We start from the raw sequence: 13,696 nt of genomic DNA, 5'->3' as shown, positions 1-13,696 counted from the left end.
TCACATTGCTTTAAATATCTCAGGGGCTCTTGATTTTTCGGAAAAGCACTACAGATACTTTAAGCAAAGGAAGACAGTTTCAATAAAATAGAATACAATTTGTATCATACACAGTCCCTGCAGGTTATAAAGGTAGGCTCAAGGTGGTTTAAGTTAAGAGGGTTTTGTGTGTGTGTGTGTGTGTGTGTTTAGATTTATTTATATATTTGAAAGTCAGAGTTACAGAGAGAGAGAGAGATCTTCCACCCACTGGTTCACTCCCCAGATGGCTGCAACAGACAAGGCTGGGTCAGGCCGAAACCAGGAGCTTCTTCCAGGTCTCAGGGGCCCAAGCACTCAAGCCATCTCCTGCTGCTTTTCCCAGGCTGTTAGCTGGAACCTGGATTGGAAGTGGAGCAGCTAGGACACGAAGCAGCGCCCATATAGGATGCCAGCGTTGCAGGCTGCGGCTTGACGCTGGTCCCAAGTTAGCAGGTTTTCATAACAGGATCCGTTACAGAAGCATGGGTGGGGCTAAGAGAACCTACCAAAGACTGGCAGGGCAGGAAGCTGTTGCTACCTCGGGGTCTCAAGGGGAGGAAAGCACTCTCACGGGAGGCAGAGCCCAAGCAGGGCCTGCCTGGCAGGAACTCGGTGCGAGAAGAGCTAGGCCAATGGCACCGACACCAATAGGGAAGGGGGGAGAAATACCCTGTCTCTCTCCTCCCAGCCTCTGGCCGTCTGTCAGGGACCTTCGCTGGCCAGACACCAGTGGAAAGCAGAGGGCAAGGTGCCCAGGGGAGGCTGGCTGTGGGGCTCAGCTTCTCTAGGCCCAGAGAGAGACCAAAGACAGATTGAGGGGGAGGTGAGGGGCAGAGAAGGGCCTGCGTGGTCTACCTATGTCCTAATGTCTCTCTGTGGGTCCTTCCCCACCCCTGCCTCTCTCCTGCCACCTTCGGAAGGTATGACAGTACCGTAGGAAGGGCGCAAGTCCCAGCTCTGCCGTCGCAAACTCTGCTTCTGTGCGAGTCTCCAGTCTGCGGTTTCCTTGTGAATAAAAGAGGGTTTGCGGGGTGAATTAAACAAATCAATGTGACTTGGTGTAACTAGGCAGCCAGTTAAGTCTAAGCAAGCTGGAGTTCGTACAGCCCCGCAACGAAACTGTATGTCTTTAACTATCGGCTTAATATGCTCTTCTTCCCAGGATGCACCTGTGTCGCAGCTGGGACCAGGACACGTGTTAAGACCTCACCCTATCTGTTTATCCAATTAAGGTGCCAGCTCCTAACTCATAAAAAGAGGCTGAGAACGAGGGAGCGGTCTCTCTCCATGGATCACACTGGACGGTACCTCTCTCTTTTTCTCTTTCAAGGGCAAGCTCTGGCCCCCTCCTGATGGGTATTTCTCCAGGAGGCAGCCCACACCCATGCATGAATGTTTGTTTATTCCCTCCCTGTTAAGCAAATCCTGCTCTCATGTGTGCCATACACATATGGATGCCTGCACTTGGAATCCTTCTCTCTATGGGGTCAAGGACCTGGAATTAAAAAAATGATGATTCTCAGGCCCATATCAAATGTAGATGGAAGCTCAGTCACACAATAGGCGCTCACAGGAACTGTTACTGCCTTCCTCCTGCCCTCAAGCTAAGCCCCACATCGGAAGCATCAGTTTTAGGAACTACTTATAACAAAGCAGGTGCCTTACGCAAAACTGTAAAATATCACCAGATCCCTTGCTCTGGCTCAGCCTTGCTGCTCTGATGATGTTCCTGCCAAGGGTGTAGAAGCAAATTCTACAGCTCTATGCTTTTCAGTTCTTCATCTTTAACCCTCACCCAGAGACAACGTTCTTCTTCAACTCAGTATGTTTAAATCTGTCAGTTTGAGGCAACGCAGTAATCCCTTAAGTGGGCTTGAGTCCAGTTTTCTTAGCAGATGATTTCTTTGTTTTAAAGATTTATTTATTTATTTGAAAGGCAGAGTTAGAGAGAGGCAGAGGCAGAGAAAGAAAAAGAGAGGTCTTCCATCTGCTGGTTCACTCCCCAAGTGGCCGCAACAGCTGGAGCTGGGCCAAGCTGAAGCCAGGAGCCAGGAGCTTCTTCCAGGTCTCCCGCATGGGGGCAGGGGCCCACGCACTTGGGCTATCTTCTTTTGCTTTCCCAGGCCATAGCAGAGCAGTGGATCGGAAATGGAGCAGCTGGGTCTCGAACCAGCACTATAGGTGGCAGCTTTATTCACTAAGCCACACTGCTGGCCCCCAGCAGATGATTTCTTTTGGTACGTCAGTCCTAGTACTTAGAAATCATTCTCTCTGGTCTAGATCAGCCCTTGGCCCCAGTACACACATAAGCACATATGATGGAAGGGCTTGGGGAGCAACAGGTGAAGGAGAAAGTAAGTGTTTGGGAGTGTCCCAGTCCCAGAATCCCTTCCCTATGTGGACGTTCTGCCCAGCCAAGATTATTATTTGCAAGTAACAGAAATAAAGCTTGGCTCTGGTAAGCACAAACTTTTTTTTAAGGCAGAGAGAGAGAGAGAGAGAGACAGACAGACAGACTTTTTCATCCATTGGTTCACTCTCCAAGTGCCTGCAACTGCTGCAACTGGGCCAGGCTGAAGCCAGGATCCAGGAACTCAGTTTCAGGTCTCCCATGTAGGGGTAGGGACCCAAGTACTTAAACCATCACCTGCTGCCTCCTATGGTACACGTTAGCAGAAAGCTAGAAACGGAAGCAGAGGTGGGACTTGAACCAAGCACCCTGATGAGGGATGTGGGCATCCCACATGGTGTTGTAACCACAGCACCGGACGCCCACTGCAAACGCAAAGTTCTTACTGAAAGACTGTCAGGATCCACGGTATCAACAAATGGCTGCAGGGGACGGTGCTGTGGTGTAGGCGGTTAGCCCACTGCCTGTGATGCCAGCATCCTATATGGGCACCAATTAAGTCCTGGCTGCTCCACTTTCAATCCAGCTTCCTGCTCATGTTCCTGGGAAGAAAATGGAAGGTGGCCCAAGTGCTTGGGCCCCTGCATGTGGGAGACCCGGAAGAAGCTCCTGGTTCCTGGCTTCAGACCAGCTCAGCTCTAGCCATTGCAGCCATCTGGGAGTGGACCAATGGATGGAAGACCTTTCTGTCTGTCTGCCTGTCTGTCTCCCTCCCACCTCCCCTCTCTGTGATTCTGGCTTTCAAATAAATAACAAATACAAAAACAAATGGCTGCAGAAACAGGCTTGGCAAACAGATGAGAACCGAGAGAGCCCCAGAGGCCCAGGCAGTGAGGACTACAGCAAAGCTACTGCAGCAGGAAGCACGTGTGGTCAGCTTGCAGGAAAGCACCCAACACGGAACCATCAACCTCCTTCCATTCCTCCCCCAACAGAGTGTGGAGCCAGTCCAAGCTATGTCACGTGCCTGTCCCTGGCTGGACCATGGCCAGAAGTCAGATCTGGTCTCTCTAGGTCCTGGATTTGGAAGTGAGCATGACCTTCCACCAACACCACACACACAAGGAGGCACCTCCTCAATGAGGGGCTGGCAGAAAGGGTCCTACCCAGGCAGTGAAAAACAGTAATAAAAGACAAAATTTCACCATACACTCATTTACCTTTTGACTTTAGGTGATTTCACTCTTTGCTTACTTTTTTAAAAGAAAGTGTCACTTATCTGCAGGGAGAGATAGCACAATAGGAGAGATACAAAATAGAGAGAGAGAGAGAGATAGGAGAGAGAGAGAGAGAGAGAGATGACATTTTCAGGGCATTTGAAGATGAGGCATGTGGACGACTGTATTTCAGCATGTTGCAAGCTCTGGCAGGGAAAAACCATCTTATCTGAGAGGGGTCAGATAGCCGAGGGCAACGAGGGAAGATCCCTGGTGAACGCTACGCCAAGTCCAGCTCCTGCCACTTCCTCTGGGCAGGCCCGGGCAATTCGGAAGAATCCTTCCAGCAGCACAGGCCATCTTCCCCGGGGGCAGAGGAAGCATAGCATTTGTTCTGTCGTTGGCCCTAATACTAGTGAAAGGGAGGCCTCACTCAGGTCAATGGGAATCTAGCCCCCCACCTTCCACCTTCCTCTGTCTACCCCAAAATACTGAAAGCTCTTCTTGGTTTCCCTTTCCTCACCCCTGGTGTCTAACCAATCACCGAGTTGTGCAGTGCTGGTCTCCTAAACATTTCTCCTCTATCCCAGCTTTCCATGGCTGTCGTGTTCACCAATGGCTGCCTAAAAACACCAACAGCCTCCCAGCTTGTCCCTGGCCCCTGCCATGTGTGTCTCATGTCCCGCCCTCCACCCCAGTAGATTTCTACCTGCAGCACTGCCTGCCTATGGGAACAGTAGTGTCGCCTTTACCTACAGTTTTGCTGTCTATGATTTCGGTGACCTGAGATCAACCATGGTCCAAAAAGAGTAAACAGAAAATTCCAGAAATAAGTAACTTGTAAGTGTTAAGTTGCAAACCGTCCTGCTTAACATAATGAAATCTTTCACTGTCTCGAACCTTGCCCAGGAAAGGAGCTACCTCTTTGTCCAGTTCATCCTCACTGTACACACTGCCCACTAGCCAGTCACTTGACTGCCATCACACTTAGCACACAGGCTGTAGCAGTACCGCAGGTCTTGTGTTCAGGTGAGGTCACTCACAGCCCCACACTGCCACACCGTACTGACATCAGCCCACCTCACTGCATCTCATAGGCATTGTCATGTCAGAGCACCACAGGAACACTTGCTGTAATAAAGTATCTTGAGAGAGACCACATTCACATAACTTTTATTAGCATACATTGTTACGATTGTTCTATTTTACTATTAGTTACTGTGGTTAGTTTCTTACTGCGCCTAAATTATAAATTTAACTTTATCATAGGTATGTGTGTATGGGGAAAAACAGTCTATTTGGGGTTTGGTACTTTCTTCAGTTTCAGGCATTCACCGGAGTCTCGGAAGATTCCCACCATGGATAACGTGGGACAACTGTATTCCCAGGCTTCAACCTCTTCTGTGACCCCACCCCTTTACATAAGGCCAGAGCCTTCGAATGAAGCACCCAGAGCCCTCCGCAACCTCACCCTTACCTGCCTCCCCAACACCAGCTGCCCTCAACCCCCACCTCAAATTCTACCATTCACCACACCCCTGGCTGTTCCCAGTCTCTGTGCCATTGTTCCTGCTACCAGCTCTACCTGCAATGCCCACCCACTCCCATCCTGACCACTATTTGCCTGATCCTTTAAGGTCTAGCTAAATGGCCGGCGCCATGGCTCAATAGGCTAATCCTCTGCCTTCAGGGCCGGCACACCGGGTTCTAGTCCTGGTCGGGGCACCGGATTCTGTCCCGGTTGCCCCTCTTCCAGTCCAGCTCTCTGCTGTGGCCAGGGAGTGCAGTGGAGGATGGCCCAAGTGCATGGGAGACCAGGAGAAGCACCTGGCTCCTGGCTTCAGATCAGCACGATGCGCCAGCTACAGCACACTGGCCGTGGCGGCCATTGGAGGGTGAACCAACAGCAAAAGGAAGACCTTTCTCTCTGTCTCTCTCTCTCACTGTCCACTCTGCCTGTCGAAAAATTAAAAATAAAAAAAAGACCTAGCTCAAGACTAACCCTGGGAAGCTTCCTCTGACTATTCTAGGTTGGCTTTATTCCCAGAGGTATCCTAATAATTCCCTGTCGATATCTCTCCCTGCACATGGCACATACTTTGAGGTATATGAGTCTCCCTCCCTCTCTCTCTCTCTCTCTCCTCTTATGGCCTATAAACTCCGTAAGGTAAGTGTTCCTCTTCCTGGTCTCAAAGCTGCTTTAGAAAACTGCCAAGAACACAGCAAGTGTGGAACGTTTCCCTGTTTAGATAATGAGTTAATGATATTCTATAATAAATTTCCCCACCTGTAAAATGGTCAAAACCAGAAGCCAAGATAAGCATTCCTTTCACTTAGTTGATGTAAAAGAAGAGGGGAACAAAATCTAAGTCATGAGCATGTCTTCAAGAAATACACCATGTGAAGACATTCAGCAAAGGTTTTTATGGAATACCACTTTTATCAAAGCAGATGTTGAAAAGATTAAGTTATTCCTTAAATCACTGTCAACAGTGAATCCCAGCTGAAAATACTATGTCCCTTAAGGGACTGAATTTCTCAGGCTGCAGGCAGAACGAGAAAGAAGGTGAACATTCTGTACTTCTTTTTAAACTACCTTCTGTTTCCTGCAATGAATGTACTGTTGTTTAACAGAAATCATGGGCTCGTTTTCTTTTTATTTCTATTGAATCATCTGAGAGAAGCAATAAAATGTTTTGTAGTTCGTGGGTCACGATGCCAGGCAACAACTTAGAAACTCAATCCCACATCGACTATGAACTCACATGCCCCAGTCACCAGGTACACAGCAGGATGCAGAATACCTACATGGACATTAGCTTTCTGCCCGAAAATGACAGCTTGTCTGGCAGAAATAGACCACCCAGGAAACAGGGGAGAAGAGCATTGTGGTTTTCTGTTTCCCAATGAAAAACCTGTGATTATTATGATCACCCTTCAATCCATGGTGTTTCAGAGCCATACAACCATCTCTCCAGCGCATACGTGTGTGGAAATGTGAAAAACGGGACACCAAACAGGTCCAGTGACTTCTCTGGGGTTTGACAAATCAGGAGCTGACTCACTCAAGGAACAAACCATGACTCACAAAACGCTCCTCCAATCACTAGGGTCAACCAGTCAAAACACACAGCGATGACAACAACTCGGCCAATAATAACAAGCAGTTATCCTCCTGATGATCAGCGAAGGGCTTACAGGCCACCTGACACTTCAAATGTGCTGTTTTCCTAAGATCCTGATAGAATTTCAAGAGCAACCTCTTTAGGAGCTCCTTAAGTTGCTGTTTTTGTTTTTCTTGTACTCTTTGGACCTAACTCGTCTGATGAGAAGTCCTGATAAAATCCAGTCGCTGGAATGTGTAACTCACATAATTTGAATTTCACTTCAAAATTTACATTTCTCAAGAGCACTGGTCAGGACAGCCAGAGTAACGGAATTTTCTAACCCTGTTCGTTTCGACACAGGTGCCCAACAGGACTGCTTGCTACATTCTGTGTTCAGCACTGCAAAGAACTCAGCACAATTCCTTCTCTGGGTTCTGGTCTTCCCCTGGCTAATGGGGGGAACTGGACCAGGTCACCTGTAGCGCCTGTTGTGATTTTTAAGCAGACCTTTGAGTAGATGATTAGCATATTGAGCCTCAGTCTCTTCATCTGTAAAATGGGGATGAATATACTTACTTGCCAAGTTATCAGGGTAGTATTGATAACAGATAAATAAAACACTGACACAATATCTAAATAAATTTCATCCCGAGCTATTTTTGCATATGAGCAATCTCAGAACTGAAATCTGATGTTCAACCATTCAAGATACCATCTGGGGACCGGGACTTGGCATAGCAGGTTAAGACACAGGTCAGGACGTCCACTTTCTACATCAGAATGCCTGGGTTCAGCTCCCAGCTCTGCCTCCCAATTCCAGTTTCCTGCTAGCACACACCCTGGGAGGCAGAAGGTGATGGCTCAAGTGGGTGGGTCCCTGCTACCTTGGTGGCAGTCCTGGATTGAGCTCCTGGTTCCTGGCTTTTCCCCAACCTCCAGGCCATTCTGGGGACTTGGGGAGCGCACTGTTGAATAGGAGCTTGCTTGCTCTCTCTCTCCCTCTCTCTCAAATAAATAATTTTTAAAAGTTTTAAGATATCATCTGAAGGATTATAGATAGACTAGTTTTAGTCAAGTCCAGACACTAATACAAGGATATTCAAAAATTCATGGAAAATGAAATTAAAAGATAAGTTTATTTTGCTGCCAAAGAAACAAAATGTTGAAATCCAAGCACACAGAAGGTGTTCAAAATGTTCATGGTGGGGGAGGGGTGCACATTTAGCCAAACGGTTGAGAAACTAGGTTTAATACCTGGTTCCAGCTCCTGACTCCAGCATCCTTCTTTTTTTTTTTTTTTTTTTTAATATTTATCTGTTTGTTTAAAAGGCAGAGTTACAGAGAGAGAGAGAGAACTTCCACCCACGAGTTCACTCCCCAGATGGCCACAATGGCCGGAGCTAAGCTGATCCGAAGCCAAGAGCCAGGAGCTTCTTCTGGGTCTCCCATGTGGGTCCAGGGGCCCAAGGACTTGGGCCATCTTCTACTGCTTTCCCAGGCCATAGCAGAGAGCTGGATCGGAAATGGGCAGCTGGGACTTGAACCGGTGCCCATATGGGATGCCAGCGCACAGCAGGCGGCAGCTTTACCTACTAGGCTACAGCGCCGGCCCCTCCAGCTTCCTTCTAATGCAGACCTGGGGAGGTAACTATAATGGCTCAGCTACTGGGCTCCTGCCATCCACATGGGAGACCTGGATTGAATTCCCAGCTCCAGGCTTCAACTAAGCCCAGTCATTGCAACTACTTGGGATAGTAGATGGAAGCCTCTTCCTTCCTTCCTTCCTTCCTTCCTTCCTTCCTTCCTTCCTTCCTTCTTTCCTTCTTTCCTTCTTTCCTTCTTTCCTTCTTTCCTTCTTTCCTTCTTTCCTTTCTTCCTTTCTTTCTCTCTCTCACATAAATATTTTTAATCTAATGGAGAATGTATATTATAAAAAAATTATGCATGGATTTCAATTTTTTGCACTAAAATGAACTTCTATCGAGTTCATGTTTCCATGAGCTTTTTGAAGTATTCTGAAGTTTTCTCAGACTGTATTGGCAAGTTTTGCATCCACAACAATTTTAAAACACAAACTGACCATAACAAATTCAACATCCTTATTTTAAAGTCTATGCTTTTTTTCAAGAAGACACATGAGATTTGGCCTATTGGTGTGAATGCTGCACTTTCATTCATTTCCTTGTGTTCTACAAACGTTAGCAGCTTCATCTCCCCAGTCCTTTTCGCTACTTATTAAAAGAAAAGGAGAATTTTCATTAACGCGAGCAATTGGGCTATGAAAAGCGGAGGATTATAGCAAAACGCCCTTGATCCTCTCTCAAAAACAGAACCAGGCCCACATTTGAAGAAAGCCAAATGATTCTCATTAAAGTAATGAGCATATTTGCAGTGACATGTGTCTGACCAACTTTAATTTAGTTGGCAGGACTTGTGGCAGCCAGAGACCCAAAAATAACACACAGCTGGCAGTTCCTGCCCCAGCACACCTCGCAGACGCATTTCACACTGTTTCAAGGAGGCCCACCCTAGGCTAAGGTCATATGCAAATCGTTGTGACATTAAGCACACATTCCTTGCCCCACGCTGTATGGGTTGAATTTAATTCACTGAGTGTCTCCAGCTCCTCCGCTATAAAATTCACTCCAGCTTCAGCAGATCTGGTGGACTCCTGCCCCCACCCCACCCGACAAGCTAGCTATTTTTAACTTACAACTTACCACTGATAAGTATTTTTCACAAAAAAAAAAATCTTTCAGAAAGAGAAACTATGAAAAAACAAAATACCATTGCATTTTAGAGAGAAGTCAGTCAGTCTCCCAGCCAAAGCCATAAACGAATGTCATTTGGGTTTAGAAGCAACAAAGTGCTTCATGTTTACCAAGTTTTTCACAGTGCCTCCTATAATTTCTCTAAACTGCCTTGGAAGGAAGTGGACAGGCTAAATTTGTGCTATGTCTACAGAATATGGCCCATCTCCATGGTTCCAGTGCAGTAAGTACCGACAATATGCAAGCCAGCATTTCATTGTATGAGGGTCCTTTTAAAAGTTCATGGAAAAATGGAACTAAGTGATACGTTTTTGGAAACTCATGCACAGTTTTCTCACAATACACACTTCCTATGATCTCTACAAAGAACTTGCATATGTATTTTTGTACAAATGAACTTACCTTTTAATTCCATTTTCTATGAGTTTTTTGAAGTACTCTCATACTTTTACTCCGATAGACAAACTTCCCACATCTGGAAATTAGCGGAGTGAGCTACATCTCTTGCCCCAAAAATCTATAATTCAATGAGGAAAATGGATACAGACAACCGAGGAAAAGATATAAATGCCTACTTTGCTCAGATAATAACAGTTATTGTCCATGTTGGCATTGTTAACAGCACTGTGTCTATATATTACCCCCGTTAAACCTCATAGCACCTGCTGAGATAGGTACTGTCATTATGCCCATAGACAAAAGCTTGGCACAATTTAAGCAACTTGCCCAAGATCCCACAGCTTTGTATCCGTGACTCAAACCAAACCAGTCTGGCTCCAGTCAGGGCAGAGGGGAGAATCTGTCTGAGTTCCTCCATCTCTCTCTGGGTGGTCTCAAGCAGCTTTTTAAACTTGCCCAAGTCTGAGTTCCCACATCTGTAAAATGGGAATAATAACGCCCGGCTCAGAGGATGGGAGACGCGGAGGCTACGCTTGCCAAGTGCTTGGCACCGTGTCCCCAGCTTGGCTGGCACCCACCGTCGCCGGAACCACACACTCACACATCTTTTCTGAATGCCACCTTTTGACCACCTTCCTTGTTCTCTTCACCAGCTGGCAAAGGCACCACCATTAGAGGAGAGGCTGTATCGGGTGGGACCTGGGCTGCCAACCCCTCCCCCCCACTGTGTCCGTAGATGTGACGGGACGTCAATACGTGGAGGCTTGGAAAGAACAGCTTTCCGGGTCAGCTCAGCAACACTTGTTGCATTATTTATAGATCGCTTTCCATGCACCAAGCCCAGTGCGAGGCGCCGGTTCTTAAATTGCTGAGACACGGTCCTACCATCAAGGAGCTCACAGCCCCACAGAGAGGAAGCACACGGGGGAAATCTAATACCCAGCATGCAAGTGGGCAATCTGTTTTAGGAAGCTGTGCAGGAAGACAATGGTTAAGCGGCCCTGCAAAGGAGCTCCCGGGCACGACGCTCGCCATGGGAGCGTGACCAGACCATCGGGCTGCACTGGGTCCTGGCCAGTCTGTGCCTTGTGAAATTCTTCCAGGATCAGTCTGCCTGCGCATCTGAAGCCTCAGCTATAGCACCGAGCCTTTGCCTTTGGGGATTCTCAAGGCTTCCAATCACAGAGTCTTTATGAGGTCAAGCCAACATGTGATGTGAAAGTGACTATTCTGGACATAGCCCAGCACGGTCTTTATCTTTAAGGGCCCTGCATTACATACATAGCTTCCTAGCAAGAATCACGCGTCTGAAGAAGTGTCAAGTTCGATTTTTAATGCTAGGGGAAATAGAAAGCAGTCAGGGACACTTCAGAAGAAGTCTCGGTTAAAATACAATAATCACTAATTTTTTTTAATCTGACAGACAGACACAGAGAGGTAGATAAAGGTCTCCCATCTGCTGGTTCACCCCGCAAATGCCCAGAATCATCATTTCTAGGCTAGGCCAAAGCAAGGTGTGGGGAATTAATCCAGGTCTCCCAAGTGCATGGTAGGGACTCAACTAGTTGAACAGTCACTTGCTGCCTCCCAGGGTTTGCATTAGGAGGAAACTAGAATCCAAAGTGGAGCTGAGACTCTGGCCAGGCACTCGGATGAAGGATGCAGGCCAAACACCGGCCCACCCACACCCCTTCTTTTTGAGGAGCAGGAGACAAAATAGGACTCAAAATAAATAATGAGGTTTCCTGAGATTAGTTCTTAGCCAAAAGACAAGGACCAAAAGAAGTGCTTGAATTCTAGACATTTTAGTTTATTAAAAAAAAAAAGGTTCACCAAATGTCAGCCCCCTAACCCCTAATAGAAGTCACCTGTTGACATAATGATGCTATGTAACAAAAAGACCACAAAAACTTCAAGAAGAAACATCTATTTCTCGCTAACACATCTGTAGGGCAACTGTGGTATCCCATCTCAGGACACATGAAGTCACCCAAGCCACTCGAGGAGCAGTGGCTAGCCAGGGGAGGCACTTTCCACCAAGCTGGTGGACTCTCAAGAGGTCAAGGGCAGCCAGGCAAGTACACACATCACACTCTCTGCCACATCACACGCACTAACACTCCATTGGCTAATGCAAGTCATGTGGCCAAGCCCAACATCAAGAACCAGAGGAGCATAAATCAGCCCCCAGGAGCCCCTTGGCAGTCATGGGAGCACATGACACCACTAGAGAGGAGGGAAGAATCGGTGCTAATGAGCCAAGCTACCACACTTCCTAAACAACCCTGAAGGGTGGGCTTTATTAGCTCCATTTTTTCTAGACAGTTAAGTAACTGGAGCCCCAGGAGTCTGTCATTCACCAAGGGCACACAGGTAGTGCTCCAGCAGAATTAGAATCCAAATCTTCAGGGCTGCACTGTGGCATAGTAGGTAAGGCTGCCAACTGCAGTGCTGGCATCCCACATGGGTGCCGGTTCTAGTCCCGGCTGCTCCATTTCCAATCCAGCATCTTTGCTGATGGCCTGGTAGGTCAGTGAAAGAGGGTCCAAGTCCTTGGGTCCTTGCACCTACGTGAGAGATCTGGAAGAAGCTCCTGGCTGCTGGCTTCAGAGTGACTCAGCTCCAGCCATTGCAGCCATTTGGGGAGTGAACCAGATGGAACATCTCTCTCTCTCTCTCTCTCTCTCTCTCTCTCTCTCTCTCTCTCTCTCTGTAACTCTGACTTTCAAATAAAATAAAAGTCCAAATCTTCTACCCTCTGGCCCCCTGTGGTTTCCACAGGGACGAAGCTCGCAGCCACACAGCTAGCAAGCATCTTTAATGATCAGGTCCCCACAGTTCACTTCCTCGTGGATATCAATTCTCTCCAACAAACACCAGACCCCACAGTCGTCTTCCTCTCCCAGCAGGCCCGCAGTGTTTAACATTTGTTTGGGACCTTCTGCAGTGTTCTTACAAGCTATTTTACTATCAGCACACTAATAAAGTGTTTATGGTGGGAAAGGTAAATCAGAAAACCCCAGCTAATTGAAAACAAGCTTTATTGCCAACAAGTCCCTTCCCTCCAACAGCAGCCTCGCAGGGCAGGCGCCGTTCCTCGGCCCGCTCTGAGCCTTACAGACTGCAAAGTGGAGGAGGGGAACAGAGCACCCGGGAATCCAGTGCAAAGCGATGGTCTTTATCTTGCTGCCACCGACCGACCGCGCAGTCTGCTCCCCACCGGATGGGGCTGTTAAAGCATCCCACGAAGAGGGGAAGAAGGGCAAGCAGCCTCCTGCACCCACTCCCTCCCTTCTACAAGAAACACTCGCTGAAGGCCCGCTCCTGGCCTAGGATGTCACAAGAATCAGATCAGCTCGCGTGGAGTTTCATTCTATAGAGAGATGCTCGCCAAAAGCCAAACAAAACCAAAAGGAAAGGCCACGAGGCCCGCGCGGGCCTGGGCTTCACCCCTCTCTGGGGCCCGCCACGTGGGCCCTCGCCGGCCCACCGAGGTGAATAAACCGGGGCAGGTGAGGGCTCGGGCCCCCGCCGGGACACAGTCTGCTCCCCGCAGCTCCCGCAGTGGGCGTCTGGGCTCTCATGGAAACGAAAACAAAACTCCGGCCTGAAATTCCCCAGGGAGGGCGCCACCGCCCAGCGGAGAGGGGAGGAGGGGACAGGGTTCCTTGGAACGGAGCCCAGCCCCGGCGCTCTACAGCAGGGTTCAGACAGTGAGCGGGGCTCAGAGATCCCCTACCCTGCTCGCTGGCCACGCTGGGTAGGGTGCTCGGGGTGGCATCGGGATGGTCCCTGCTCTCCACTCCCAACCCGTGGGGCCCTGCCCTTTCC

The 13,696-nt window shown here is 48.3% G+C and overlaps 1 long non-coding RNA gene across 4 annotated transcripts in view; it reads right to left on the bottom strand.

The window, feature by feature from the left end:
- LOC103348125 (uncharacterized) overlaps positions 1 to 13,696 on the bottom strand; it is a 168,660-nt gene that overhangs the window by 153,981 nt on the left and 983 nt on the right. The gene's annotated exons all lie outside the window — the stretch shown is intronic.

The sequence above is a fragment of the Oryctolagus cuniculus genome, chromosome 6 (assembly GCF_051225735.1).
Source record: "Oryctolagus cuniculus isolate XC-2025 breed Fujian yellow rabbit chromosome 6, ASM5122573v1, whole genome shotgun sequence".
In the NCBI taxonomy this organism is placed as follows: Eukaryota; Metazoa; Chordata; class Mammalia; order Lagomorpha; family Leporidae; genus Oryctolagus; species Oryctolagus cuniculus.
Note: the sequence above shows the minus strand (reverse complement) of the source record. Positions and strands in the feature narration are given on the sequence as shown.